This window comes from Oryzias latipes, chromosome 13, assembly GCF_053564925.1.
Source record: "Oryzias latipes strain Hd-rR chromosome 13, Olatipes_Hd-rR_3.1".
In the NCBI taxonomy this organism is placed as follows: domain Eukaryota; kingdom Metazoa; phylum Chordata; class Actinopteri; order Beloniformes; family Adrianichthyidae; genus Oryzias; species Oryzias latipes.
The window spans coordinates 2,786,356-2,799,031 of NC_136249.1; the positions used below are offsets into that span (position 1 = coordinate 2,786,356).

At 38.9% G+C, this 12,676-nt stretch overlaps 1 protein-coding gene and 23 non-coding genes across 25 annotated transcripts in view; 23 read left to right on the forward strand and 1 right to left on the reverse strand.

Moving 5' to 3' along the window:
• Window positions 1–12,676, reverse strand: part of gkup (glucuronokinase with putative uridyl pyrophosphorylase) — a 344,724-nt gene that overhangs the window by 108,125 nt on the left and 223,923 nt on the right. The gene's annotated exons all lie outside the window — the stretch shown is intronic.
• trnai-aau (transfer RNA isoleucine (anticodon AAU)) lies at window positions 115–189 on the forward strand. The gene has a single exon. It is a non-coding gene; the product is annotated as a tRNA-Ile (tRNA).
• trnav-aac (transfer RNA valine (anticodon AAC)) lies at window positions 647–719 on the forward strand. The gene has a single exon. It is a non-coding gene; the product is annotated as a tRNA-Val (tRNA).
• trnai-aau (transfer RNA isoleucine (anticodon AAU)) lies at window positions 1,293–1,367 on the forward strand. Its single transcript has one exon. It is a non-coding gene; the product is annotated as a tRNA-Ile (tRNA).
• trnav-aac (transfer RNA valine (anticodon AAC)) lies at window positions 1,821–1,893 on the forward strand. Its single transcript has one exon. It is a non-coding gene; the product is annotated as a tRNA-Val (tRNA).
• Window positions 2,264–2,336, forward strand: trnav-cac (transfer RNA valine (anticodon CAC)). The gene has a single exon. It is a non-coding gene; the product is annotated as a tRNA-Val (tRNA).
• On the forward strand, window positions 2,466–2,540 carry trnai-aau (transfer RNA isoleucine (anticodon AAU)). The gene has a single exon. It is a non-coding gene; the product is annotated as a tRNA-Ile (tRNA).
• trnav-aac (transfer RNA valine (anticodon AAC)) lies at window positions 2,997–3,069 on the forward strand. Its single transcript has one exon. It is a non-coding gene; the product is annotated as a tRNA-Val (tRNA).
• trnav-uac (transfer RNA valine (anticodon UAC)) lies at window positions 3,456–3,528 on the forward strand. Its single transcript has one exon. It is a non-coding gene; the product is annotated as a tRNA-Val (tRNA).
• trnav-aac (transfer RNA valine (anticodon AAC)) lies at window positions 4,193–4,265 on the forward strand. Its single transcript has one exon. It is a non-coding gene; the product is annotated as a tRNA-Val (tRNA).
• On the forward strand, window positions 4,652–4,724 carry trnav-cac (transfer RNA valine (anticodon CAC)). The gene has a single exon. It is a non-coding gene; the product is annotated as a tRNA-Val (tRNA).
• trnav-aac (transfer RNA valine (anticodon AAC)) lies at window positions 5,388–5,460 on the forward strand. Its single transcript has one exon. It is a non-coding gene; the product is annotated as a tRNA-Val (tRNA).
• On the forward strand, window positions 5,831–5,903 carry trnav-uac (transfer RNA valine (anticodon UAC)). The gene has a single exon. It is a non-coding gene; the product is annotated as a tRNA-Val (tRNA).
• trnav-aac (transfer RNA valine (anticodon AAC)) lies at window positions 6,569–6,641 on the forward strand. Its single transcript has one exon. It is a non-coding gene; the product is annotated as a tRNA-Val (tRNA).
• On the forward strand, window positions 7,765–7,837 carry trnav-aac (transfer RNA valine (anticodon AAC)). The gene has a single exon. It is a non-coding gene; the product is annotated as a tRNA-Val (tRNA).
• Window positions 8,411–8,485, forward strand: trnai-aau (transfer RNA isoleucine (anticodon AAU)). The gene has a single exon. It is a non-coding gene; the product is annotated as a tRNA-Ile (tRNA).
• trnav-aac (transfer RNA valine (anticodon AAC)) lies at window positions 8,939–9,011 on the forward strand. The gene has a single exon. It is a non-coding gene; the product is annotated as a tRNA-Val (tRNA).
• trnav-cac (transfer RNA valine (anticodon CAC)) lies at window positions 9,382–9,454 on the forward strand. The gene has a single exon. It is a non-coding gene; the product is annotated as a tRNA-Val (tRNA).
• On the forward strand, window positions 9,584–9,658 carry trnai-aau (transfer RNA isoleucine (anticodon AAU)). The gene has a single exon. It is a non-coding gene; the product is annotated as a tRNA-Ile (tRNA).
• Window positions 10,115–10,187, forward strand: trnav-aac (transfer RNA valine (anticodon AAC)). The gene has a single exon. It is a non-coding gene; the product is annotated as a tRNA-Val (tRNA).
• trnav-uac (transfer RNA valine (anticodon UAC)) lies at window positions 10,574–10,646 on the forward strand. Its single transcript has one exon. It is a non-coding gene; the product is annotated as a tRNA-Val (tRNA).
• trnav-aac (transfer RNA valine (anticodon AAC)) lies at window positions 11,311–11,383 on the forward strand. The gene has a single exon. It is a non-coding gene; the product is annotated as a tRNA-Val (tRNA).
• On the forward strand, window positions 11,770–11,842 carry trnav-cac (transfer RNA valine (anticodon CAC)). Its single transcript has one exon. It is a non-coding gene; the product is annotated as a tRNA-Val (tRNA).
• On the forward strand, window positions 12,506–12,578 carry trnav-aac (transfer RNA valine (anticodon AAC)). The gene has a single exon. It is a non-coding gene; the product is annotated as a tRNA-Val (tRNA).

The following is a 12,676-nucleotide window of genomic DNA, read 5'->3' on the forward strand; positions in this document are numbered from 1 at the left end:
AAATTGAAGACGTCAGAAGATTCGACTTTTTTCTAACAATGCTCCTGTTCTAAAAAAAATTTCCTGATCATGTCTAACAAAACCGTTGTACCAACAAGCAGTAAGTCTTTCAGAGGCCAGTTAGCTCAGCTGGTTTAGAGCGTGGTGCTAATAACGCCAAGGTCGTGGGTTCAATCCCCATACTGGCCAAAGACTGTTTTTATGACAGCTGTGAAATGCCACAGTTGAGTTCCAAGTCTGTCTTCATGCTGTCTACAGAATTCAGTGCTTGCTTAAAGACATTCACAATGGTTCAAGAGATTAAAAAACTAAGCCTGTTTTGTCTTTTGACAACAACACACAAAAGAAGAAATTTCCAAGTGGATCAAATCATTATAGGACTTCCTTGATGAGCATCACAAGCAAATGGTATTAGGACCGTCAGTCAAGACCCAAGTCATCAAATTGTTGTTTGGAGATTCTAATTCCTTGGGTACCTGAACCCATTTAATAGGTCACTCATTCATGTTGTAAACAAACTTATTAGTGTAAAGGTTGACATACATATTGTAGCGTCAGCAATTTTGGGCCTTCAGACATAGTTTGGCCCTACTTTTCTATAAGGCCTCCAACAAATTGTGTTATTTTTTTCTCTCCAGACACGTAGGTTTCTGTAGTGTAGTGGTTATCACATTCGCCTAACACGCGAAAGGTCCCCAGCTCAAAACTGGGCAGAAACATTACTCTTTAGTGCAAAACAATAAAAGACCTTGTTGTGATATGACAATTTACATAATGCTACCAGATTCCTTTGCTCAAAACGTGACTACTAAAAATCCTGTGACGACAAGCGGTCAGCTAACAATGACGCAAAACAAATGTACGTGAATAGTATTGTCCATCTATTCTAAGATGATAATACTCGTGATTATGCAACTAAATCATCATGTAAAGGCTAGAACACATGGTTCACATTCAAAAGAAGAGTAATTTGAACCTCATGATAAAATGGTAAACAGGTTAAATCAGCACAAATTTCACACAATGTTTCTCCCTGATTTTCTATAAACTATCCCTAAAGTTCCATGAGCAAATCTGGTACCCATTAAGGTTTCTGTAGTGTAGTGGTTATCACGTTCGTCTTACACACGAAAGGACCCCAACTCGAACCTGGGAAGAAACAGGATTTTCCCTTCTTAAATTGAAGACGTCAGAAGATTCGACTTTTTTCTAACACCGCTCCTGTTCTAAAAAAAGTTCCTGATCATGTGTCTACCAAAACCGTTGTACCAACAAAAAGTGAAACTTTCTGAGGCCAGTTAGCTCAGCTGGTTTAGAGCGTGGTGCTAATAACGCCAAGGTCGTGGGTTCAATCCCCATACTGGCCAAAGACTGTTTTTATGACAGCTGTGAAATGCCACAGTTGAGTTCCAAGTCTGTCTTCATGCTGTCTACAGAATTCAGTGCTTGCTTAAAGACATTCACAATGGTTCAAGAGATTAAAAAACTAAGCCTGTTGTGTCTTTTGACAACAAACAAAAGAAGAAATTTCCAAGTGGATCAAATCATTATAGGACTTCCTTGATGAGCATCACAAGCAAATGGTATTAGGACCGTCAGTCAAGACCCAAGTCATCAAATTGTTGTTTGGAGATTCTAATTCCTTGGGTACCTGAACCCATTTAATAGGTCACTCATTCATGTTGTAAACAAACTTATTAGTGTACAGGTTGACATACATTTTGTAGCGTCAGCAATTTTGGGCCTTCAGACATAGTTTGGCCCTACTTTTCTATAAGGCCTCCAACAAATTGTGTTATTTTTTCTCTCCAGACACGTAGGTTTCTGTAGTGTAGTGGTTATCACATTCGCCTAACACGCGAAAGGTCCCCAGCTCAAAACTGGGCAGAAACATTACTCTTTAGTGCAAAACAATAAAAGACCTTGTGGTGATATGACAATTTACATAATGCTACCAGATTCCTTTGCTCAAAACGTGACTACTAAAAATCCTGTGACGACAAGTGGTCAGCTAACAATGACGCAAAACAAATGTACGTGAATAGTATTGTCCATATATTCTAAGATGATAATACTCGTGATTATGCAACTAAATCATCATGTAAAGGCTAGAACACATGGTTCACATTCAAAAGAAGAGTAATTTGAACCTCATGATAAAATGGTAAACAGGTTAAGTCAGCACAAATTTCACACAATGTTTCTCCCTGATTTTCTATAAACTATCCCTAAAGTTCCATGAGCAAATGTGGTAGCCATTAAGGTTTCTGTAGTGTAGTGGTTGTCACGTTCGTCTCACACACGAAAGGACCCCAGCTCGAACCTGGGCAGAAACAGGATTTTCCCTTCTTAAATTGAAGACGTCAGAAGATTCGACTTTTTTCTAACACTGCTCCTGTTCTAAAAAAAAGTTCCTGATCATGTCTAAAAAAACCGTTGTACCAACAAGCAGTAAGTCTTTCAGAGGCCAGTTAGCTCAGTTGGTTTAGAGCGTGGTGCTAATAACGCCAAGGTTGTGGGTTCAATCCCCATACTGGCCAAAGACTGTTTTTATGACAGCTGTGAAATGCCACAGTTGAGTTCCAAGTCTGTCTTCATGCTGTCTACAGAATTCAGTGCTTGCTTAAAGACATTCACAATGGTTCAAGAGATTAAAAAACTAAGCCTGTTGTGTCTTTTGACAACAACACACAAAAGAAGAAATTTCCAAGTGGATCAAATCATTATAGGACTTCCTTGATGAGCATCACAAGCAAATGGTATTAGGACCGTCAGTCAAGACCCAAGTCATCAAATTGTTGTTTGGAGATTCTAATTCCTTGGGTACCTGAACCCATTTAATAGGTCACTCATTCATGTTGTAAACAAACTTATTAGTGTAAAGGTTGACATACATATTGTAGCGTCAGCAATTTTGGGCCTTCAGACATAGTTTGGCCCTACTTTTCTATAAGGCCTCCAACAAATTGTGTTATTTTTTCTCTCCAGACATGTAGGTTTCTGTAGTGTAGTGGTTATCACATTCGCCTAACACGCGAAAGGTCCCCAGCTCAAAACTGGGCAGAAACATTACTCTTTAGTGCAAAACAATAAAAGACCTTGTGGTGATATGACAATTTACATAATGCTACCAGATTCCTTTGCTCAAAACGTGACTACTAAAAATCCTGTGACGACAAGCGGTCAGCTAACAATGACGCAAAACAAATGTACGTCAATAGTATTGTACGTGAATAGTATTGTCCATCTATTCTAAGATGATAATACTCGTGATTATGCAACTAAATCATCATGTAAAGGCTAGAACACATGGGTCACATTCAAAAGAAGAGTAATTTGAACCTCATGATAAAATGGTAAACAGGTTAAGTCAGCACAAATTTCACACAATGTTTCTCCCTGATTTTCTATAAATTATCCCTAAAGTTCCATGAGCAAATGTGGTAGCCATTAAGGTTTCTGTAGTGTAGTGGTTATCACGTTCGTCTTACACACGAAAGGACCCCAGCTCGAACCTGGGCAGAAACAGGATTTTCCCTTCTTAAATTGAAGACGTCATAAGATACGACTTTTTTCTAACACCGCTCCTGTTCTAAAAAATAAAAGTTCCTGATCATGTTTAACAAAACCGTTGTACCAACAAGCAGTAAGTCTTTCAGAGGCCAGTTAGCTCAGCTGGTTTAGAGCGTGGTGCTAATAACGCCAAGGTCGTGGGTTCAATCCCCATAATGGCCAAAGACTGTTTCTTATGACAGCTATGAAATGCCACAGTTGAGTTTCAAGTCTGTCTTCATGCTGTCTACAGAAATCAGTGCTTGCTTAAAGACATTCACAATGGTTCAAGAGATTAAAAAACTAAGCCTGTTGTGTCTTTTGACAACAACACACAAAAGAAGAAATTTCCAAGTGGATCAAATCATTATAGGACTTCCTTGATGAGCATCACAAGCAAATGGTATTAGGACCGTCAGTCAAGACCCAAGTCATCAAATTGTTGTTTGGAGATTCTAATTCCTTGGGTACCTGAACCCATTTAATAGGTCACTCATTCATGTTGTAAACAAACTTATTAGTGTAAAGGTTGACATACATATTGTAGCGTCAGCAATTTTGGGCCTTCAGACATAGTTTGGCCCTACTTTTCTATAAGGCCTCCAACAAATTGTGTTATTTTTTCTCTCCAGACACGTAGGTTTCTGTAGTGTAGTGGTTATCACATTCGCCTAACACGCGAAAGGTCCCCAGCTCAAAACTGGGCAGAAACATTACTCTTTAGTGCAAAACAATAAAAGACCTTGTGGTGATATGACAATTTACATAATGCTACCAGATTCCTTTGCTCAAAACGTGACTACTAAAAATCCTGTGACGACAAGCGGTCAGCTAACAATGACGCAAAACAAATGTACGTCAATAGTATTGTACGTGAATAGTATTGTCCATCTATTCTAAGATGATAATACTCGTGATTATGCAACTAAATCATCATGTAAAGGCTAGAACACATGGGTCACATTCAAAAGAAAAGTCATTTGAACCTCATGATGAAATGGTAAGCAGGTTAAATCAGCACAAATCTCACACAATGTTTCTCCCTGATTTTCTATAAACTATCCCTAAAGTTCCATGAGCATATCTGGTGGCCATTAAGGTTTCTGTAGTGTAGTGGTTATCACGTTCGTCTCACACACGAAAGGACCCCAGCTCGAACCTGGGCAGAAACAGGATTTTCCCTTCATAAATTGGAGACGTCAGAAGATTCGACTTTTTTCTAACACCGCTCCTGTTCTAAAAAAAGTTCCTGATCATGTGTCTACCAAAACCGTTGTACCAACAAAAAGTGAAACTTTCTGAGGCCAGTTAGCTCAGCTGGTTTAGAGCGTGGTGCTAATAACGCCAAGGTCGAGGGTTCAATCCCCATACTGGCCAAAGACTGTTTCTTATGACAGCTGTGAAATGCCACAGTTGAGTTCCAAGTCTGTCTTCATGCTGTCTACAGAAATCAGTGCTTGCTTAAAGACATTCACAATGGTTCAAGAGATTAAAAAACTAAGCCTGTTTTGTCTTTTGACAACAACACACAAAAGAAGAAATTTCCAAGAGGATCAAATTATTATAGGACTTCCTTGATGAGCATCACAAGCAAATGGTATTAGGACCGTCAGTCAAGACCCAAGTCATCAAATTGTTGTTTGGAGATTCTAATTCCTTGTGTACCTGAACCCATTTAATAGGTCACTCATTCATGTTGTAAACAAACTTGTTAGTGTACAGGTTGACATACATTTTGTAGCGTCAGCAATTCTGGGCCTTCAGACATAGTTTGGCCCTACTTTTCTATAAGGCCTCCAACAAATTGTGTTTTTTTTTTCTCTCCAGACACGTAGGTTTCTGTAGTGTAGTGGTTATCACATTCGCCTAACACGCGAAAGGTCCCCAGCTCAAAACTGGGCAGAAACATTACTCTTTAGTGCAAAACAATAAAAGACCTTGTAGTGACATGACAATTTACATAATGCTACCAGATTCCTTTGCTCAAAACGTGACTACTAAAAATCCTGTGACGACAAGCGGTCAGCTAACAATGACGCAAAACAAATGTACGTCAATAGTATTGTCCATCTATTCTAAGATGATAATACTTGTGATTATGCAACTAAATCATCATGTAAAGGCTAGAACACATGGTTCACATTCAAAAGAAGAGTAATTTGAACCTCATGATAAAATGGTAAACAGGTTAAATCAGCACAAATTTCACACAATGTTTCTCCCTGATTTTCTAAAAACTATCCCTAAAGTTCCATGAGCAAATCTGGTAGCCATTAAGATTTCTGTAGTGTAGTGGTTATCACGTTCGTCTTACACACGAAAGGACCCCAGCTCGAACCTGGGCAGAAACAGGATTTTCCCTTCTTAAATTGAAGACGTCAGAAGATTCGACTTTTTTCTAACACCGCTACTGTTCTAAAAAAAAAAAAGTTCCTGATCATGTCTAACAAAACCGTTGTACCAACAAGCAGTAAGTCTTTCAGAGGCCAGTTAGCTCAGCTGGTTTAGAGCGTGGTGCTAATAATGCCAAGGTCGTGGGTTCAATCCCCATACTGGCCAAAGACTGTTTCTTATGACAGCTATGAAATGCCACAGTTGAGTTTCAAGTCTGTCTTCATGCTGTCTACAGAATTCAGTGCTTGCTTAAAGACATTCACAATGGTTCAAGAGATTAAAAAACTAAGCCTGTTTTGTCTTTTGACAACAACACACAAAAGAAGAAATTTCCAAGTGGATCAAATTATTATAGGACTTCCTTGATGAGCATCACAAGCAAATGGTATTAGGACCGTCAGTCAAGACCCAAGTCATCAAATTGTTGTTTGGAGATTCTAATTCCTTGTGTACCTGAACCCATTTAATAGGTCACTCATTCATGTTGTAAACAAACTTGTTAGTGTACAGGTTGACATACATTTTGTAGCGTCAGCAATTCTGGGCCTTCAGACATAGTTTGGCCCTACTTTTCTATAAGGCCTCCAACAAATTGTGTTTTTTTTTCTCTCCAGACATGTAGGTTTCTGTAGTGTAGTGGTTATCACATTCGCCTAACACGCGAAAGGTCCCCAGCTCAAAACTGGGCAGAAACATTACTCTTTAGTGCAAAACAATAAAAGACCTTGTGGTGATATGACAATTTACATAATGCTACCAGATTCCTTTGCTCAAAACGTGACTACTAAAAATCCTGTGACGACAAGCGGTCAGCTAACAATGACGCAAAACAAATGTACGTCAATAGTATTTTACGTGAATAGTATTGTACATCTATTCTAAGATGATAATACTCGTGATTATGCAACTAAATCATCATGTAAAGGCTAGAACACATGGTTCACATTCAAAAGAAGAGTAATTTGAACCTCATGATAAAATGGTAAACAGGTTAAGTCAGCACAAATTTCACACAATGTTTCTCCCTGATTTTCTATAAACTATCCCTAAAGTTCCATGAGCAAATCTGGTAGCCATTAAGGTTTCAGTAGTGTAGTGGTTATCACGTTCGTCTCACACACGAAAGGACCCCAGCTCGTACCTGGGCAGAAACAGGATTTTCCCTTCTTAAATTGAAGACGTCAGAAGATTCGACTTTTTTCTAACACCGCTCCTGTTCTAAAAAAAAAAAAAGTTCCTGATCATGTCTAACAAAACCGTTGTACCAACAAGCAGTAAGTCTTTCAGAGGCCAGTTAGCTCAGCTGGTTTAGAGCGTGGTGCTAATAACGCCAAGGTCGTGGGTTCAATCCCCATACTAGCCAAAGACTGTTTCTTATGACAGCTATGAAATGCCACAGTTGAGTTTCAAGTCTGTCTTCATGCTGTCTACAGAAATCAGTGCTTGCTTAAAGACATTCACAATGGTTCAAGAGATTAAAAAACTAAGCCTGTTGTGTCTTTTGACAACAAACAAAAGAAGAAATTTCCAAGAGGATCAAATTATTATAGGACTTCCTTGATGAGCATCACAAGCAGATGGTATTAGGACCGTCAGTCAAGACCCAAGTCATCAAATTGTTGTTTGGAGATTCTAATTCCTTGTGTACCCGAACCCATTTAATAGGTCACTCATTCATGTTGTAAACAAACTTGTTAGTGTACAGGTTGACATACATTTTGTAGCGTCAGCAATTCTGGGCCTTCAGACATAGTTTGGCCCTACTTTTCTATAAGGCCTCCAACAAATTGTGTTTTTTTTTTCTCTCCAGACACGTAGGTTTCTGTAGTGTAGTGGTTATCACATTCGCCTAACACGCGAAAGGTCCCCAGCTCAAAACTGGGCAGAAACATTACTCTTTAGTGCAAAACAATAAAAGACCTTGTTGTGATATGACAATTTACATAATGCTACCAGATTCCTTTGCTCAAAACGTGACTACTAAAAATCCTGTGACGACAAGCGGTCAGCTAACAATGACGCAAAACAAATGTACGTGAATAGTATTGTCCATCTATTCTAAGATGATAATACTCGTGATTATGCAACTAAATCATCATGTAAAGGCTAGAACACATGGTTCACATTCAAAAGAAGAGTAATTTGAACCTCATGATAAAATGGTAAACAGGTTAAATCAGCACAAATTTCACACAATGTTTCTCCCTGATTTTCTATAAACTATCCCTAAAGTTCCATGAGCAAATCTGGTACCCATTAAGGTTTCTGTAGTGTAGTGGTTATCACGTTCGTCTTACACACGAAAGGACCCCAACTCGAACCTGGGAAGAAACAGGATTTTCCCTTCTTAAATTGAAGACGTCAGAAGATTCGACTTTTTTCTAACACCGCTCCTGTTCTAAAAAAAGTTCCTGATCATGTGTCTACCAAAACCGTTGTACCAACAAAAAGTGAAACTTTCTGAGGCCAGTTAGCTCAGCTGGTTTAGAGCGTGGTGCTAATAACGCCAAGGTCGTGGGTTCAATCCCCATACTGGCCAAAGACTGTTTTTATGACAGCTGTGAAATGCCACAGTTGAGTTCCAAGTCTGTCTTCATGCTGTCTACAGAATTCAGTGCTTGCTTAAAGACATTCACAATGGTTCAAGAGAGTAAAAAACTAAGCCTGTTGTGTCTTTTGACAACAAACAAAAGAAGAAATTTCCAAGTGGATCAAATCATTATAGGACTTCCTTGATGAGCATCACAAGCAAATGGTATTAGGACCGTCAGTCAAGACCCAAGTCATCAAATTGTTGTTTGGAGATTCTAATTCCTTGGGTACCTGAACCCATTTAATAGGTCACTCATTCATGTTGTAAACAAACTTATTAGTGTAAAGGTTGACATACATATTGTAGCGTCAGCAATTTTGGGCCTTCAGACATAGTTTGGCCCTACTTTTCTATAAGGCCTCCAACAAATTGTGTTATTTTTTCTCTCCAGACACGTAGGTTTCTGTAGTGTAGTGGTTATCACATTCGCCTAACACGCGAAAGGTCCCCAGCTCAAAACTGGGCAGAAACATTACTCTTTAGTGCAAAACAATAAAAGACCTTGTGGTGATATGACAATTTACATAATGCTACCAGATTCCTTTGCTCAAAACGTGACTACTAAAAATCCTGTGACGACAAGTGGTCAGCTAACAATGACGCAAAACAAATGTACGTGAATAGTATTGTCCATATATTCTAAGATGATAATACTCGTGATTATGCAACTAAATCATCATGTAAAGGCTAGAACACATGGTTCACATTCAAAAGAAGAGTAATTTGAACCTCATGATAAAATGGTAAACAGGTTAAGTCAGCACAAATTTCACACAATGTTTCTCCCTGATTTTCTATAAACTATCCCTAAAGTTCCATGAGCAAATGTGGTAGCCATTAAGGTTTCTGTAGTGTAGTGGTTGTCACGTTCGTCTCACACACGAAAGGACCCCAGCTCGAACCTGGGCAGAAACAGGATTTTCCCTTCTTAAATTGAAGACGTCAGAAGATTCGACTTTTTTCTAACACTGCTCCTGTTCTAAAAAAAAGTTCCTGATCATGTCTAAAAAAACCGTTGTACCAACAAGCAGTAAGTCTTTCAGAGGCCAGTTAGCTCAGTTGGTTTAGAGCGTGGTGCTAATAACGCCAAGGTCGTGGGTTCAATCCCCATACTGGCCAAAGACTGTTTTTATGACAGCTGTGAAATGCCACAGTTGAGTTCCAAGTCTGTCTTCATGCTGTCTACAGAATTCAGTGCTTGCTTAAAGACATTCACAATGGTTCAAGAGATTAAAAAACTAAGCCTGTTGTGTCTTTTGACAACAACACACAAAAGAAGAAATTTCCAAGTGGATCAAATCATTATAGGACTTCCTTGATGAGCATCACAAGCAAATGGTATTAGGACCGTCAGTCAAGACCCAAGTCATCAAATTGTTGTTTGGAGATTCTAATTCCTTGGGTACCTGAACCCATTTAATAGGTCACTCATTCATGTTGTAAACAAACTTATTAGTGTAAAGGTTGACATACATATTGTAGCGTCAGCAATTTTGGGCCTTCAGACATAGTTTGGCCCTACTTTTCTATAAGGCCTCCAACAAATTGTGTTATTTTTTCTCTCCAGACATGTAGGTTTCTGTAGTGTAGTGGTTATCACATTCGCCTAACACGCGAAAGGTCCCCAGCTCAAAACTGGGCAGAAACATTACTCTTTAGTGCAAAACAATAAAAGACCTTGTGGTGATATGACAATTTACATAATGCTACCAGATTCCTTTGCTCAAAACGTGACTACTAAAAATCCTGTGACGACAAGCGGTCAGCTAACAATGACGCAAAACAAATGTACGTCAATAGTATTGTACGTGAATAGTATTGTCCATCTATTCTAAGATGATAATACTCGTGATTATGCAACTAAATCATCATGTAAAGGCTAGAACACATGGTTCACATTCAAAAGAAGAGTAATTTGAACCTCATGATAAAATGGTAAACAGGTTAAGTCAGCACAAATTTCACACAATGTTTCTCCCTGATTTTCTATAAATTATCCCTAAAGTTCCATGAGCAAATGTGGTAGCCATTAAGGTTTCTGTAGTGTAGTGGTTATCACGTTCGTCTTACACACGAAAGGACCCCAGCTCGAACCTGGGCAGAAACAGGATTTTCCCTTCTTAAATTGAAGACGTCAGAAGATACGACTTTTTTCTAACACCGCTCCTGTTCTAAAAAATAAAAGTTCCTGATCATGTTTAACAAAACCGTTGTACCAACAAGCAGTAAGTCTTTCAGAGGCCAGTTAGCTCAGCTGGTTTAGAGCGTGGTGCTAATAACGCCAAGGTCGTGGGTTCAATCCCCATAATGGCCAAAGACTGTTTCTTATGACAGCTATGAAATGCCACAGTTGAGTTTCAAGTCTGTCTTCATGCTGTCTACAGAAATCAGTGCTTGCTTAAAGACATTCACAATGGTTCAAGAGATTAAAAAACTAAGCCTGTTGTGTCTTTTGACAACAACACACAAAAGAAGAAATTTCCAAGTGGATCAAATCATTATAGGACTTCCTTGATGAGCATCACAAGCAAATGGTATTAGGACCGTCAGTCAAGACCCAAGTCATCAAATTGTTGTTTGGAGATTCTAATTCCTTGGGTACCTGAACCCATTTAATAGGTCACTCATTCATGTTGTAAACAAACTTATTAGTGTAAAGGTTGACATACATATTGTAGCGTCAGCAATTTTGGGCCTTCAGACATAGTTTGGCCCTACTTTTCTATAAGGCCTCCAACAAATTGTGTTATTTTTTCTCTCCAGACACGTAGGTTTCTGTAGTGTAGTGGTTATCACATTCGCCTAACACGCGAAAGGTCCCCAGCTCAAAACTGGGCAGAAACATTACTCTTTAGTGCAAAACAATAAAAGACCTTGTGGTGATATGACAATTTACATAATGCTACCAGATTCCTTTGCTCAAAACGTGACTACTAAAAATCCTGTGACGACAAGCGGTCAGCTAACAATGACGCAAAACAAATGTACGTCAATAGTATTGTACGTGAATAGTATTGTCCATCTATTCTAAGATGATAATACTCGTGATTATGCAACTAAATCATCATGTAAAGGCTAGAACACATGGGTCACATTCAAAAGAAAAGTCATTTGAACCTCATGATGAAATGGTAAGCAGGTTAAATCAGCACAAATCTCACACAATGTTTCTCCCTGATTTTCTATAAACTATCCCTAAAGTTCCATGAGCATATCTGGTGGCCATTAAGGTTTCTGTAGTGTAGTGGTTATCACGTTCATCTCACACACGAAAGGACCCCAGCTCGAACCTGGGCAGAAACAGGATTTTCCCTTCATAAATTGGAGACGTCAGAAGATTCGACTTTTTTCTAACACCGCTCCTGTTCTAAAAAAAGTTCCTGATCATGTGTCTACCAAAACCGTTGTACCAACAAAAAGTGAAACTTTCTGAGGCCAGTTAGCTCAGCTGGTTTAGAGCGTGGTGCTAATAACGCCAAGGTCGAGGGTTCAATCCCCATACTGGCCAAAGACTGTTTCTTATGACAGCTGTGAAATGCCACAGTTGAGTTCCAAGTCTGTCTTCATGCTGTCTACAGAAATCAGTGCTTGCTTAAAGACATTCACAATGGTTCAAGAGATTAAAAAACTAAGCCTGTTTTGTCTTTTGACAACAACACACAAAAGAAGAAATTTCCAAGAGGATCAAATTATTATAGGACTTCCTTGATGAGCATCACAAGCAAATGGTATTAGGACCGTCAGTCAAGACCCAAGTCATCAAATTGTTGTTTGGAGATTCTAATTCCTTGTGTACCTGAACCCATTTAATAGGTCACTCATTCATGTTGTAAACAAACTTGTTAGTGTACAGGTTGACATACATTTTGTAGCGTCAGCAATTCTGGGCCTTCAGACATAGTTTGGCCCTACTTTTCTATAAGGCCTCCAACAAATTGTGTTTTTTTTTTCTCTCCAGACACGTAGGTTTCTGTAGTGTAGTGGTTATCACATTCGCCTAACACGCGAAAGGTCCCCAGCTCAAAACTGGGCAGAAACATTACTCTTTAGTGCAAAACAATAAAAGACCTTGTAGTGACATGACAATTTACATAATGCTACCAGATTCCTTTGCTCAAAACGTGACTACTAAAAATC